At 44.0% G+C, this 15683-nt stretch overlaps 1 protein-coding gene across 1 annotated transcript in view; it reads left to right on the forward strand.

Moving 5' to 3' along the window:
- ARHGAP24 (Rho GTPase activating protein 24) overlaps positions 1 to 15683 on the forward strand; it is a 1313999-nt gene that overhangs the window by 511367 nt on the left and 786949 nt on the right. The window lies entirely within an intron of this gene.

Raw genomic sequence — 15683 nt, forward strand, 5'->3', positions numbered from 1 at the left:
TGGAAGATACCAATTTCATATACAGTTACTTTTCCCGTTAGTATCCGCACACCAGGCTTTACTTCATCTGTGCTCTGCTTGTTTGTGTGTCATCCTGCATTTCCTGCTTTCTTGGTCCTCACTTTCCATGTGTTGTCCATGAAGACCCACTCCGCTGCACCATCACTTCCGATCCGTGCTGCTCACCCAGACCTACAACTTAGAGAATCCATCATTCTGTTACATTGCCTCTTTTGAATTCAGCGAGCTCTTTAGCATGACCCATTCTTTCACAAATTTAATACACCTGCGGCAATGATGCTTAATAAAGAAAAAGCCCTGACAAAAATTGTGTCCCAATATTTTTTACCACTTTTGGTATACAATTTAGAATATGCTGCAATATGTTTTCTCCTATTGGTATCTCTTTTCATTTTTAATCTGAATACGCTTCAATCTGAGTTCACCTGAATACATATTTTCCTGTGTTACGGTGTTATCGTTACTGTACAAGATGTAAAGTGTACAAGATGTAGTCAGTATGACATGGATCCTGTCTGCTAAGACAAATGTCTCTGCTTAAATCACAGTTTAATCACTGTTAATGTAGCAAAGAGTAATTAGAAGCTGATAAGACTGAAGGGACAGCAGGAGGATGGTTTGTGGATGGATGCCTTGGCAATACCACCATCATTGTTTCCTTGGACACATACCAGCTATAGTTCAATTTCCCTGAGGTATTGTAAATTATATGATGGATTCTACAGTTTTTATCTTTCCCAATTAAAGTTCATTGGAAACATTCTTGTTATTCTGTGTTCATTATTGAAAATCTTGGGATTAAGGGAACGTTCCCACATATCAAAACTGCAACAGATTTTCCGCAGCATATATGCTTGCAGAAAATCCGCTGCACTTTACAGTGCCTACATAGTGCGAGAGATTTTAAGAAATTACAAGCTCAAACTATGAAAAATATCTGCTGCATAAATTGATAAGAGCTGTGGATTTGATATCTGCAGTGTCAGTGTGGACATGTAGGGCTGGGAATTAAATTTTGGCATTAATTGCTTTAGGCCAGTGAGCGATGTCAATCAAGGTAAGGGGAGACGTGCAGCATGTTGATTGAGGGGGCAGAATGAGTCTTTGACCACACCAAGGAAATGCTCATATGCATCTGAAATAAAACCGTTTTTCTGTCCAACTAAAAAATATGAATATGAGTATTTTAAGGATTTAAAACATCCCTACAGGACTGTATAAGTAATTTAAATAGAGGTTTGGCAGAGACAGAGACTTTAAGGTCAGGATCACACGAGCATAGATTCTCTCTCTTCCGAGAGAATCAGATCGATTATGGTAATAACACTCCGATCAAACTATAATCAAAGTGTCAGCTTATTTTGATCTGATTCTTTCAGTTGAGAGAATCGTAGTACAAGTGAGGAGAAGATGGAGAGCAAAATTTTCTCCATCTTCTCCATTCTGTGAGTCCGGAAATTCGTGTGCAGTCCAATGATTTCCGCGCACCCGTAGACTTGAATGGGTGGGTGCCATCTGATTTGCACAGCAACTCGCAGCATGCTGCAATTTTTTTATCATGCCGAATCATTATGGAAAAAAAAAATGCTGATCAGCACTGCCCTATAGAATTATATTGGTCCGAGTGCTGTCCGATGTTTTATCAGATAACACTCTTCCGATGTATACATTATGTTAGCGATCCCTAAGGGACCAATCCAATGATTTTTTAGTCTTTTTGTTAAAAATCATGTGTTTAAGTGTCTTGAAGGTAGTAACATACTCATCTGTCTTTGTCTTCTCCTAGTTTCAACAGCACTCCGGTCCATTGGGGAACCTTGTGACTGTATTTGTAAGCGGTCTGTTGTGTGGAGCAGAGGTCTTATTTTGAATTTTCTCAATGCAAGTCTATGAGACTCAACCTCATTCTCAATCTTATAGACTTATATTAAGAGAATAACTGCAGGTTCACACAGTGATCCCATAGGTTACTGATGTGTAACGTGACGCTGGGCGATAGCCGTGGGCGAGGTACTCGACTTCCACGCCCCGGCACACTCCATGAAAATGGGGGTCCTTGCTGGACCTGTGGACTTCAGCTGTGTTGGCGTTACGCCCTTGCAAACCGCATAGTGCTGATGTATACGGCCGGCCAGGACCAGATGTTACAGAGTTTCGTGAGGGAGATCATAGTTCATAAATAAATGTATTTTTACTGAAGAATAACTTGGTATGAACTATATACAGAACATAGTAGGTATTTGTCTTCAAGGACATTACTTTAACAACAAGCGACATCCTCACACACCTTTCTTCTCTTTTCCTCTATCTTTCTCGGTTACTTTCTCTACTCCATGCACAGCCCAGCATACTACTTCAGAATCTTCCCTCATTCTCAATAACGTCACTACAGTCCAGTGAGCAAGAACCCTATGCTCCAACCCGTAGTTCTGTGTTCTTTTCTCTGTAGGAGAATTTCTGTGCCAATATGGCGCAGCTTCCTTTCCTACTGACACCTACAGACTACCATGGGGGGTATTTTCTTTTCATCTTGCTTCACTTTTCCTTTTTGTTCTGTTACCATTCTGGCAGATAACTCTGTACTGTCCCACTAGGCTTCCTGCCCCAGACCTCAATACTTCTCCCTTCGCTTTCTCACTTTTTTTTTCTCACAGTCCTGACTCCAGACTGCTACTCACTTTTCTTCCAGGTGTCTCTTCTCTACAGGGTCTTCCAATCCGGCTCCTTTGTCTCCCTCTTGCTACAGGGACACCCACTCCATGTGGTTCCGCTACTCAGCCAGACCTAAGGTCTGTTACTACCGCAGGCTTGTCCCTTTCTGACGTTCTGATTGGAAATTCTCTACTGTTTCTTCACCGAGCCCCTCCCATTCTGGGCTAGTCCCAACTGTTAACCCTATCTCTCCCGATTAACTCCCTGCTGCTGGGCAGAATACAATCTTAGTATTTTCCGACGTGCTCGTATATTAAGTTTGAGTCCCTGCGTCTGCATGATTTATGACTGTTAGTCAGCCTCAACACATGTTTCCCTAACAAACAGGCAATCTCTGCATGTGTTGAGGCCGACTAACAGCCATTAATAATGTAGACGCAGGGACTCGAACTTAATATACGAGCACGCCAACGATACTAGGAAAGCACCCGAGCGTGCTCGGCGAAAGGGTTAAACTAGCACACTCGCTCATCACTACTCATTATATAATAATGAAAATCGTTAAATGAACAAACATCAAACATCATAGTGCATTACAGCAATACACGTCTTCAAGGGGGAATGTGTGCAACACCTCCACCTCCTTACAGATTCATCATGTTATGCAAGAGTGGACCAGTACAGCGATGAAACTGGAGGAATACAATGGCCTTACACACAATACTCAGCAAAGGAGCAAATAAAATGTAAAAAAAACTATTTTTTTAGACTATGAGCTATTTATAACATTGCGCATGGTAAATTATTTATTAATGTGAGTCTCTCCCAAAAAATATTAAAGAATAAAACAAATAATTTTGAATAAATTAAAAACTTGTCTAAAGTTTTGGGCTCTTCCAGCCACCCAATATATCTCTACTGTTTTGTGTTATATTCTTCTAATCCAGACCAAACAATGGCCCGCAATTAAGAATGTATTTGTACCAGTGTTTGGTGTAGTAGTCCTAATAAAACTGGTGTAAATATAGTGTAATCTTCTGGGTTACTCTTCAACCGGTTGAGGAATACAAGCCTAGACCCAAAAAGGAATATAGAAGTGTACTTCTTTGAGAATAATCCATGGTCCACTGATAGTCTGGGCCAGATTCATTATTGCATTTGTGCCTATTTTTGTTGAGTATTTAGTGTTTTGCACTTTTTTTGTTTGTACCAAATTTATCTTTCCATTTTTCACCTTTTTTATATGTGCTTGCCTGCTTTTGTTTTTTGTTTTAACGCTGTTAGCATAGTTTAGGGTTTTCAGATGTTTTCGACTGATTCATAAATTTGTTTCAAATATATTCCAGTTTTCCAAAAGTGATTCTATCGGTCTAAGTTTCTCAACTGGTGCATGTTTAAATAGTAGTCAAAGCTCCATAGCTAGCACCTAATGACATTACTGTAGATAAATCGCTAATCATAGATATACAGCGAAGGGAAAAATGCGATCAAAACTACCCAGCAGGTGATTTAATCATAAAATTTAACTTTTATTAGATATATAGTTAAAAAAGGATATACAAGTAAAATATTTGGCAGAGACAATGCAAGAAATACATATCTAAAATACCATCATGCTCAATGGACACCAAGGTCCACAATTGAGAAACCCACAAGGTTTATAGTCCTAGACCCTAGTATACCTCATCTACTGATCTCTAATATATATCCCAGGTAGTATGTATCTAGTGATCATATTTCATTCAGCCTAAATGCTTGGCAATATAAGTATATTGGTGACCACTTAGGATAGTGCTAATATATACCTGGGCGGAGGGCTGGCTGAGGGGATACTCTCACGTGGACCACGCGTCCACCCCGACGCGCGTTTTGGCGTTACCTTCTTCAGGGGGTGTGGTTTCAATCTGGGGGTGTGCCCTTATAAACATACCATCGGCCAATAGGATGATGTGGGCGGACATCTAATGACGCGCGCAGGGTCTCCGTCGCCTCGGCAACCCGCGATGCCGGCGTCATGCGGAGGATCCCGTAGCAGTCACGTGAGCCCACGTGACCCGCAGGTCCTAGCATGGAGACGCCGGACAGCGCAGGTCGCCCACAGCAACAGAAAATGCTCGCACGTACCTGTCCTAATACCGCACATATATTATTGGGATTAAGCCAAATGATGTTTGACCCTGGTAGGGGTCCATCTTTATTTACTGCCCACAGCAACCTCCATAACGGAGCGTAGTATAAGTCTCCCAGGGGGAATATATATATAGATATATGTAGTAGTGTACACCAGTGTGGAAACAATTCATACACACAAAGGGTCACAGGGACACGTCATATGTGTCAAATTATGACTGACATCAGTATGTGTCACGCTGTCTCTGTGTACTGGAGGTAGGGGGCCTAAGCTGACCCTGAGCTGGGGCCCTGACTAATCCCTCTACCTGGAGGTACTGTTAAAGGTACAGAGGTCCAGGCCGCCAGCGTATCCCCTACCTCCTGAGGATCCCTGCACCTAAGTAATCTAGTCCTGAGAAGGACCCCGATCACAACAAAAGGGGACAGGTAATAATATGCCAACACTCAGTACTTAGACGAACGAGACAGTACAAGGGTAAAACCAAAACCACCTTGCATACAAAAACTACACAACTACAACAGAGGGAACACCAACGGGAAAGGAGATAAATGATAAAGCGAGGAAGGGAAAAAACACTCCAAATACACTTATCTCTGAAACTCCAAATACCACGATCCGCTCTGTTAGTCTGCATGAAATGCTTTCACCGACACTTCCCTAACAGAGCAGCAGACATATGAAGGAATCTCACTACAGCAGAATTGATTGCAGCTGGGCGAGGCTGGACCTTGTCTAGCACAGAGAGAGAGAGAGTTAACTCCCTCACTGCCGAAAAGCACAAAGCACCAAAAACTCAGCTGCGAGAAGTCAGGCTGCGCAATCGTGATGATCTTCGTGGCGACACAACCATGACAGTACCCCCCCTTCTACGAGGGGCCTCCGGACCCTCAGGGCCAGGTTTATCCGGGTGAGTCGTGTGGAAGGCCCGAATTAACCGGTCTGCGTTAATATCTGACGCAGGAACCCACATCCTCTCCTCAGGACCATACCCCTTCCAATGAACCAGGTACTGAAGGGACCGACGATTAAAGCGTGAATCGATGACCTTCGATACCTGGAACTCCAAGTTACCATTGACCACCACTGGAGGCGGAGGTAAAGGTGACAGTATCACCGGCGCCACATACCTCTTAAGCAACGATCTGTGGAACACGTTGTGAATTTTAAACGTAGGGGGGAGATCAAGACGGAATGCCACCGGATTAATTATAGAACTGATCCTGTACGGCCCGATGAACCTGGGACCCAGTTTCCAGGAAGGAACCTTAAGTTTTATATTCTTAGTAGACAACCATACCAGATCGTTCACACTTAGGTCCGGACCAGACACTCTCCTCCTGTCAGCCATACGTTTGTAACGGTTCCCCATAGTACTCAGATTATTCAGTACCCCTCTCCATACAGAAGCGAGTGATGACGAAAATCGTTCCTCCTCAGGAACCCCCGAAGAGCCCCCTCTACTGAAAGTACAAAACTGGGGGTGAAAACCATATGCCCCAAAAAACAGGGACTTACCAGTGGACTCGCTCCGCCTATTATTAAGAGCAAACTCCGCCAGAGGTAAGAAAGAAGCCCAGTCCTCCTGGTTCTCTGACACAAAACACCGGAGATATGTCTCCAAACTCTGGTTCAGACGTTCCATCTGACCATTGGTCTGGGGATGAAAAGCCGATGAGAACGACAAATGCATCCCCCGCCGAGTACAAAATGCCTTCCAGAACTTGGACACAAACTGAGACCCCCGATCCGACACCACATCGGAGGGTACCCCGTGAAGCCTCACAATCTCCCCAATGAACACCTGCGCAAGAGTTTTAGCATTAGGAAGAGCAGGAAGAGCGATAAAATGTGCCATCTTGCTGAACCTGTCTACTACAACGAGAATGACAGTTTTACCCGAAGACGGCGGGAGGTCCGTAATAAAGTCCATAGACAGATGAGTCCAAGGACGCTCCGGGATCTTCAAAGGTAAGAGGGCCCCAGACGGACGGGTATGTGGGGTCTTAGAGCGCGCACAAACCCCACAGGACGTAACAAAAGTTACCACCTCCTTATGTAAGTTAGGCCACCAAAATCGACGCGAGAGGAGATCCACAGTTGCTTTACTCCCTGGGTGTCCTGCTAAAGCTGAGTTATGGTGTGCCTCGATCACCTTTTGTCGTAGCTGATCTGGAACAAACAGTCTCCCTGGAGGTCCAACAGGGGCGTCCCCCTGAGCCTCCAATACCTCCTCCTCAAGCTCAGAGCATACTGCCGACACCACCACCCCCTCTTGAAGGATAGGAACCGGGTCATCCGTATTCCCGGCCCCAGGGAAACTACGAGACAAGGCATCCGCCTTCACATTTTTTGACCCAGGACGAAACGTAACGACAAAATTAAACCTGGTAAAAAACAACGACCACCTGGCTTGTCTGGGATTCAGACGTTTTGCAGACTCCAGATAAAGCAGGTTCTTGTGATCGGTGATGACGGTGACCGGATGGACTGCCCCCTCCAAAAAATGGCGCCACTCCTCAAAAGCTAACTTAATGGCCAAGAGTTCCCTATTGCCGACATCGTAATTCCTCTCGGCGGACGACAATTTTTTAGAGAAAAAGGCGCACGGATGCCACTTACCAGGGGACGAACCTTGTGACAACACTGCTCCCACCCCTACCTCGGAAGCGTCTACCTCTACAATGAATGGCTGTGACGCATCAGGTTGAATGAGTATGGGTGCTGAGGCAAAACATTTTTTCAAGGAGGAGAAAGCTTGACAAGCCTTGTCAGACCACCTAGAAAAATCCGTCCCCTTTTTTGTCATGTCAGTGAGAGGTTTAACCATGGACGAGAAATTACGAATGAACTTCCGGTAATAATTAGCAAACCCCAGGAAACGTTGTAGTGCCTTAAGATTCTCAGGCAGATCCCACTCAAGAACTGCCCGCACTCTCCCAGGGTCCATACGAAAACCAGACGCTGAAACCAGGAAACCTAAAAACTGGAGTTCCTGTACGGCGAACACACACTTTTCCCATTTAGCATACAGTTTATTATCCCGCAAGATTTGTAACACCTGCCTAACGTGCTCCTGATGAGACACCAGATCAGGCGAGTAAATTAAGATATCATCCAGATATATGACAACAAACTGTCCAACCAGGCGGCGAAAAATGTCATTAACAAAGTGTTGGAACACCGCCGGGGCATTAGTCAGACCGAATGGCATGACAAGGTTCTCATAATGCCCCTCCGGAGTGTTAAACGCCGTCTTCCACTCATCCCCCTCCTTCTTTCTAATCAGATTGTACGCCCCCCTGAGATCCAACTTAGAGAACCATTTGGCGCCCACGATCTGATTAAAGAGATCGGGAATAAGTGGGAGCGGGTACGGATCTCGGACCGTAATCCGATTAAGTTCACGGAAATCCAGGCAAGGGCGTAGGCCTCCATCCTTCTTCTTCACAAAGAAGAACCCCGCGGCCACCGGGGAAGATGAAGGTCTAATATGCCCCTTAGCCAGACTTTCAGAAATATAATCCTTCATGGCCTGCCTCTCAGGACCAGAAAGGTTATACAACCTAGATTTAGGTAACTTGGCCTCAGGGAGCAGTTTAACAGAACAGTCATACTCGCGATGAGGAGGTAGTTCCCGACACCCCTTCTCCGAGAATACATCCTCAAAGTCCACCAAAAATGGAGGCAAGACCCTAGGAGTGACAGCACCGATGACCGTATTCATGCAGTTTTTATTACAGAAATTACTCCATTGGCTTATCTCTCTGGATTGCCAATTAATAACCGGGTTATGCTTAGTTAACCAAGGAAGGCCCAACACTATAGGAGTGGGAAGACCCTCCAACACGTAGCAAGACAACAGTTCATTATGTATCGCCCCCACTTGAAGTTTTACGTTATGCACAACATGCAAAAAACTTCCCTGACCGAGGGGCCTGGCATCGATCGAGAATATGGGGATGGGTTTAGCCAACTCACTCAAATGCATACCTTGAACCCGGGCAAACCGAGCGTCCACCAGATTAGCCCCGGCCCCACTATCTAAAAGAACAGATATCTTCTCAGTTCTCATACCCACCACCACCTCCGCCAGTACGAGAAACTGAGATGACCCCAGGGATGAAATACCTACTCCCAGATTGCCGTCCACCACACAACCTGGGATTAAAAGTTTTCCGACGACTCTTTACTCTGCAAAGGACGGGATGGACACCCCCCAATAAAATGTCCCTTTCTCCCGCAGAAGAAACACCTTCCAGTCTTGTGGTGTGCCACCGGTCCCCTCCCCAGAAATGATGTCCCTCCTAATTGCATAGGCTCCTCTGGACTGACCAGGGGAACCACCAAATGAGGGGACCTTGTAGGAGGTGGAGTCATCACAGGGGGTGGAGTTATCCCGCACCTCTCCCGAAGCCGTCTGTCAATGCGAATAGCAAGGGCCATAGCGGCTTCCAGTGACGCGGGAGAGTCATACTGTGCCAACACATCCTTTAATTTGTCGGACAAACCTTGACAAAACTGGCTCCTAAGAGCCGGGTCATTCCACTGGGTGTCAGTGGCCCACCTACGGAACTCCGAACAGAATTCCTCCGCCGGACGATCTCCCTGCTGGATCCTATGTAACTTAGATTCAGCAAGGGAGATCCGATCCGGGTCATCATATACAAGACCCAGAGCAGCAAAAAACCTATCCACTGACTGGAGAGCCGGGGAGCCCGGGGGAAGAGAGAACGCCCAAGATTGTGGGTCCCCTTGTAGGAGCGAGATGACAATTCCCACCCTTTGTTCTTCACTCCCCGATGACCGAGGCCGCAGCCGAAAGTACAACTTGCATGCCTCTCAGAAAACAAAAAACTTGTCCCGCCCCCCAGTGAACCTGTCAGGGAGAGCTACCTTAGGTTCTGGTCCAGCTTGCTCCTGGGGACACAAAACCTTGGACCTAACGTCCGCCAGCTCCATGGACAAACTCTGCAACTGCCGAGCTAGACCGGCTACTGGATCCATGGTAGCTGGAGAAAATCTAAGGTGGTCGGTGAAAATGTCACGCTGTCTCTGTGTACTGGAGGTAGGGGGCCTAAGCTGACCCTGAGCTGGGGCCCTGACTAATCCCTCTACCTGGAGGTACTGTTAAAGGTACAGAGGTCCAGGCCGCCAGCGTATCCCCTACCTCCTGAGGATCCCTGCACCTAAGTAATCTAGTCCTGAGAAGGACCCCGATCACAACAAAAGGGGACAGGTAATAATATGCCAACACTCAGTACTTAGACGAACGAGACAGTACAAGGGTAAAACCAAAACCACCTTGCATACAAAAACTACACAACTACAACAGAGGGAACACCAACGGGAAAGGAGATAAATGATAAAGCGAGGAAGGGAAAAAACACTCCAAATACACTTATCTCTGAAACTCCAAATACCATGATCCACTCTGTTAGTCTGCATGAAATGCTTTCACCGACACTTCCCTAACAGAGCAGCAGACATATGAAGGAATCTCACTACAGCAGAATTGATTGCAGCTGGGCGAGGCTGGACCTTGTCTAGCACAGAGAGAGAGAGAGTTAACTCCCTCACTGCCGAAAAGCACAAAGTACCAAAAACTCAGCTGCGAGAAGTCAGGCTGTGCAATCGTGACGATCTTCGTGGCGACACAACCATGACAGTATGTTATCATGGTACTAGGATACTTATTAAAGATACAATGATCATAGTAATAATATTATATAAATGGAATTCATTTCAACGATGACATTATCCGATAGCCAAGATTAATCATCACATATACATTAAAGTCACATACAACATAGTTTGTAAAGCCGAATAAAGACTTGCGTCCATCAAGTTCGACCTGTTAGTTCTGTAATTGCTAAAGTTGATCCAGAGGAGGGCAAAAACCCCAAATGATTTGGCCAATCTTCACCTGAGGAAAAATTCCCTCCCGACTCTGAAACCAGCAGTCAGAATAAATCCCTGTATCAACCTATTTTATTTTATTTTTAAGTATATGCTGAAATCTGCCTGGTATCTAGAAATGCATCCAGTCCCCGCTTGAACTGGTGCAGTGAATCCGACATTACCGTCTCCTCACTCAGTGAATTCCATATTCTCACTGCTCTTACCGTAAAGAACCCCTTCCTATGCTGGTGCTGAAACCTTTTCTCTTCCAGTCTTAGTGAGTGCCCTCTTGTTACCGTAATATTCCTTCTTTTGAACAAATCCCGGGCAAGATCTCTATACTGTCCCCTAACATATTTGTACACATTTATTATGTCCCCCCTCAACCTTCTCTTTTCCAGGCTGAATAGTCCTAGTTTTGCCAACCTCTCTGGGTATTGCAGTCCCTCCATTCCCTTTATTAATTTTGTTGCCCTCCTTTGTACCTTTTCAAGCTCATTTATATCCTTTCTATATATTGGGGCCCATAACTGAGCACAGTATTCCAAGTGTGGTCTGACCAGTGCTTTGTACAGTGGAATAACAATGTTCTCATCCTTTGCAGCTATACCTCTTCTGATACATCCCATTACCCTGTTTGCCCTTACAGCAGCGGCCTGACTTTGGGCACTCCAATTTAGTTTGCTATCAATCAAGATGCCCAAGTCCTTCTCCATCTCTGAATTCCCCAATGATTTCCCATTCAGTGAGTACTGGTGACTTCCATTTTTCCTTCCCATATGTATGACCTTACATTTCTCCTCGTTAAACCTCATTTGCCATTTAATGCTCCACCTACCCAGCTTATCCAAATCCCTCTGTAGGTCTGCACTGTCCTTTTTTGTATTAATTGTTTTACATAACTTTGTGTCATCTGCAAATATTGATATTTTACTATTTATCCCGTTGACTATGTCGTTAATAAAGATATTAAATAACATTGGGCCTAGTACAGACCCCTGTGGTACCCCACTAGTGACGCTTACCCAATCTGAGTATATTCCATTTATAACCACCCTCTGCCTTCTATCCTTTAGCCAGTTATCTACCCACTTGCAGACATTTTCCCCCAGCCCCATCATTCTCATTTTGTATACCAACCTATTATGTGGCACGCTATCGAACGCTTTTGAGAAGTCGAGATACACGACATCCACTGGTTCCCCCTGATCTAATCGAGAGCTAACCTCCTCGTAGAAGTCAATCAGGTTTGTTTGGCAGGAGCGATTCCTCATGAATCCATGTTGGTTCGGGATTAAAAGATTATTAGCATCAAGATGCTCCGTAATTGCCTCTTTAATGAAGCTTTCAAAAATTTTGCCCACAACGGACGTCAGACTCACCGGCCGATAGTTTCCGGCGTCACTTTTCGCTCCCTTTTTGAATATTGGCACTACATTCGCCTGTCGCCAATCAAGTGGTACAGACCCAGTCTCAACAGAGTCCTTAAATATAAGATATAACGGTCTGTCTATCACATTACTTAGTTCCCTTAGTACCCGTGGGTGTATGCCATCAGGTCCTGGTGATTTGTTTATTTTAATGTTACTGAGGCGTTTCTGTACCCCAGCTTGGGTTAGATTTGTCATACTTAGTGGAGGATTAAGCTTGTCACTTCTCATTTCGCCTATTAGTTCTTTTTCCTTTGTGAAAGTTGACAAAAAAAATTTATTTAATAGATTAGCTTTATCCTCATCTTTCTCTATGATTTTGCCTTCCTCACTTTTTATCGGTCCAATATTATCCGATTTAATCCTTTTACTATTTATATACGTAAAGAACAGTTTGGGATTTGATCTACTTTCCCTAGCAATACGTCTCTCTGTTTCCTCCTTCGTTATTTTTATTTGTTTTTTGCAGGTTCTCGTTTTTTCCTTGTAACACATTAGTGCCTCCTTACTGTTTTCCTGTTTTAATCTCTTGAATGCCTCTTTTTTGCTATTTAACGCCCCTTTTACGTTCTTGTTCAACCATATTGGTTTCCTCTTATTTCTGGCCCTTTTATTCCCTTACGGTATATACCTCTCGCACTGAGTATTCAGAATTCTTTTGAAGGTTTCCCATTTACTATTCGTATTCCTTTGATTAAGAACTTTGTCCCAGTCAATAAGTTGAAGGCTTTCTTTCAGCTGATCAAACTTCGCCCTCCTAAAGTTTAATGTTTTTGTTGTTCCCTTATTGATAACCCTACTGAAGGGCATTTTGAAGTCGATAATATTATGGTCGCTATTACCTAGGTGCCCCCCTATCTGTACCTCAGTTATTCTATCAGGCCTATTAGTCAATATTAAGTCCAACATGTCCCAAGTCACATCCTCAAAGCCCCATGAATATAGGAATCAAAGGATGTGATGCCATAATGTGGCCAAAGGCTGCCACTGCAGCGGAGATCACAACCACATATAATATAGTAGCATATAATATAAAGTCACCTAAAAGGGGGGGGGGTAATAGCACATACAGTAAAATACTTCAATTAAACAAAGTTCACGGTATGAACAAAGGGGCTTGTAGGCATGGCAATTAATGTGCAAGAATATCACGAATTCTTCTTCTCCTCCACATTTACTCATCTATAACGGACCGGATATAGTACGAACACAACCCTCCAGAAGGAAAGATCACAACCAATTATGATGGATGAAACTGTAAATAACATATAATAAAATTAAAAACATTAAAAACACAGCAATGATATGTAACAGGTAGAGTGGAATCAGAGAAAAGGAGCAAAGCTGAGACTCTCATTCAGTCCATGCGGATGTACGATACCTAGTCTCCAAATCCATCTGGACTCTAACTGAGCCAAACGTTGGCTCAGTTTACCCCCACGAATACCAATTTTCAAAGCGTCAATCCCTCTGACCCTCAATAGGGAACTGTCACAGTCATGGCAAAGTTTAAAGTGTCGTGGTATCGTCCTGAGTGTGGAGGGATCCATGCAGTCGACTGCCGCCAAAATCCCCAACACATGCTCCCTAACTCTAACTTTAAGTTGCCGCGTTGTTAGGCCAACATAAATTAATCCACAGGGACATGTGGCATAGTAGATGACAAAACGTGAGGTACATGTAATGCGGCTCCTAATGACATAAGTCACCGTACCAGCAACATTAGAAAAAATATCAGTACGCTCTATATTCGGACAGGCAACACATCGGCCGCATGGAAAACTTCCACACTCAGGACTTGAGGCACCAAAAATTTTAGTATTTCCAGATTAAAATTGGTAGTGGCTGTGTACCAGACAATCACGGAGATTTCTAGAGGGGCGCACAGCAATAGGTGGATGTTCCGGGAGAATTTTAGACAATACAGGATCCACCATAAGGATGGGCCAAGCTTTTTTCAAGCATTCCCTCATTCGTCCAAACTGTCCATGATAATTAGTTATAAACCTTGGTTTATCCTCTAATTTAGAGATCTTTTTCTTATAGAGCAAGTCATGTCTATTGGAATACTTAGCACGATGGTATGCCCTTTTCACCATACGTTTACTGTAACCTCTCTCATAAAATCTCTTTTTCAAATCTTCGGATTGTCTGGCAAAATCCACATCGTCCGAGCAGAGTCTGCGGATGCGCAAAAACTGTCCAATCGGAACAGATTGGATCAACCAAGGAGGGTGAGAGGATGACGCATGAAGTAACATATTCGTGGAGGTATTTTTTCGATAGATATTTGTTTTTACAAGATTATCTTGATCCCTGGTGAGGGTCACATCCAGAAAATTCACCGAATCCCTATCCCATGTATAGGTAATACGAATGTTCCTGTCATTGTCATTAAGGGATTGCATGAATACCTTCATGTCTTCCATGGAGCCCTGCCAGATCAGCAGAATGTCATCAATGTAGCGTGTCTAAAAGGGGACGCGGTTCATTGATGTCTGCCGATCCGGCAGGGAGAGATCCCTCTCCCACAGCCCCAGGAAAAGGTTAGTGATTCTATGTATGCCATCAATTTTTGTGTCATTTTGAAAAATATGAGACTTTTTTAGCCAAAAAGTTGCAAAAACGGTTAAAGACAGAAAAAGAAGTCCTTTTTTGTCTATGCACAAAATTCACAAACTGTGTGCTCTATTTTAATGAATGATCAGCATACACCAAAAAGAAAAGTGATTTAAACCCCCTTCCCCCCGGCAAATGATGAATTGAACCCTCTATGTTTACATTGTTAAACCTGTGACGTTGCATGCTGATATAATGGCCATACAGGCTGTAATGATCATATCTCCATACATACTGACATCCCCATTACAGCTGGTGAATGGCTATAATGGTCATGTACAGGTATGGAGGACCATGGGTCAGCTATGGTGTAGAAGTCGGGGGTTTATATGCTTTTCTTTGTTGTCCTATATGCACCTTCATTTCATTATTTAATCATTTATTCTTTTAATTCCAAAAGAGGCTTTACAGCTGTTTTTGAAGGTTTCGTCAACTTTTTTAATATAGTTTATTTTAATTGATCATTTTCAAGATATCTGTTTGCTGTTATGTAGTTACAACATTTAGACTTTTATGCAAATGCTACAGATTTGTAAAATTCAATATTTCTCCCAGCTGAGCTATGTGCATATATGTCCACACATACTGTATATGCATATACACAGTGGCTTCACTAGAGTCCCAGGGGCCCAGGTTAAAATTTGGACCTGGACCCCAATCTCCATGTTGGTCAGGTGTATGTGCCTTTGTAGCTTTATAGGTTCTATAAAGACATACATGTTCACCCTCCATATAGTTATGTCCCCATCCTGGCACCTTCCCGTAATTATGTCCCTTGTCTTGGCCCTTTTTTGTAATAATGTTTCCTGTCAAAGCCCCTTTCTATAATAATGTCCTCCGTTCTGGCCTCTTGCTGTAATACTGTCCCCCATTCTGACCCCTCTCATCCTAGTCTTCTTTCTGGTATAATGACTCCCATTCTGTGCCCC

The sequence above is a fragment of the Phyllobates terribilis genome, unplaced genomic scaffold, assembly GCF_046119375.1.
Source record: "Phyllobates terribilis strain yellow unplaced genomic scaffold, ASM4611937v1 Scaffold_1__5_contigs__length_1240528914, whole genome shotgun sequence".
NCBI lineage: Eukaryota > Metazoa > Chordata > Amphibia > Anura > Dendrobatidae > Phyllobates > Phyllobates terribilis.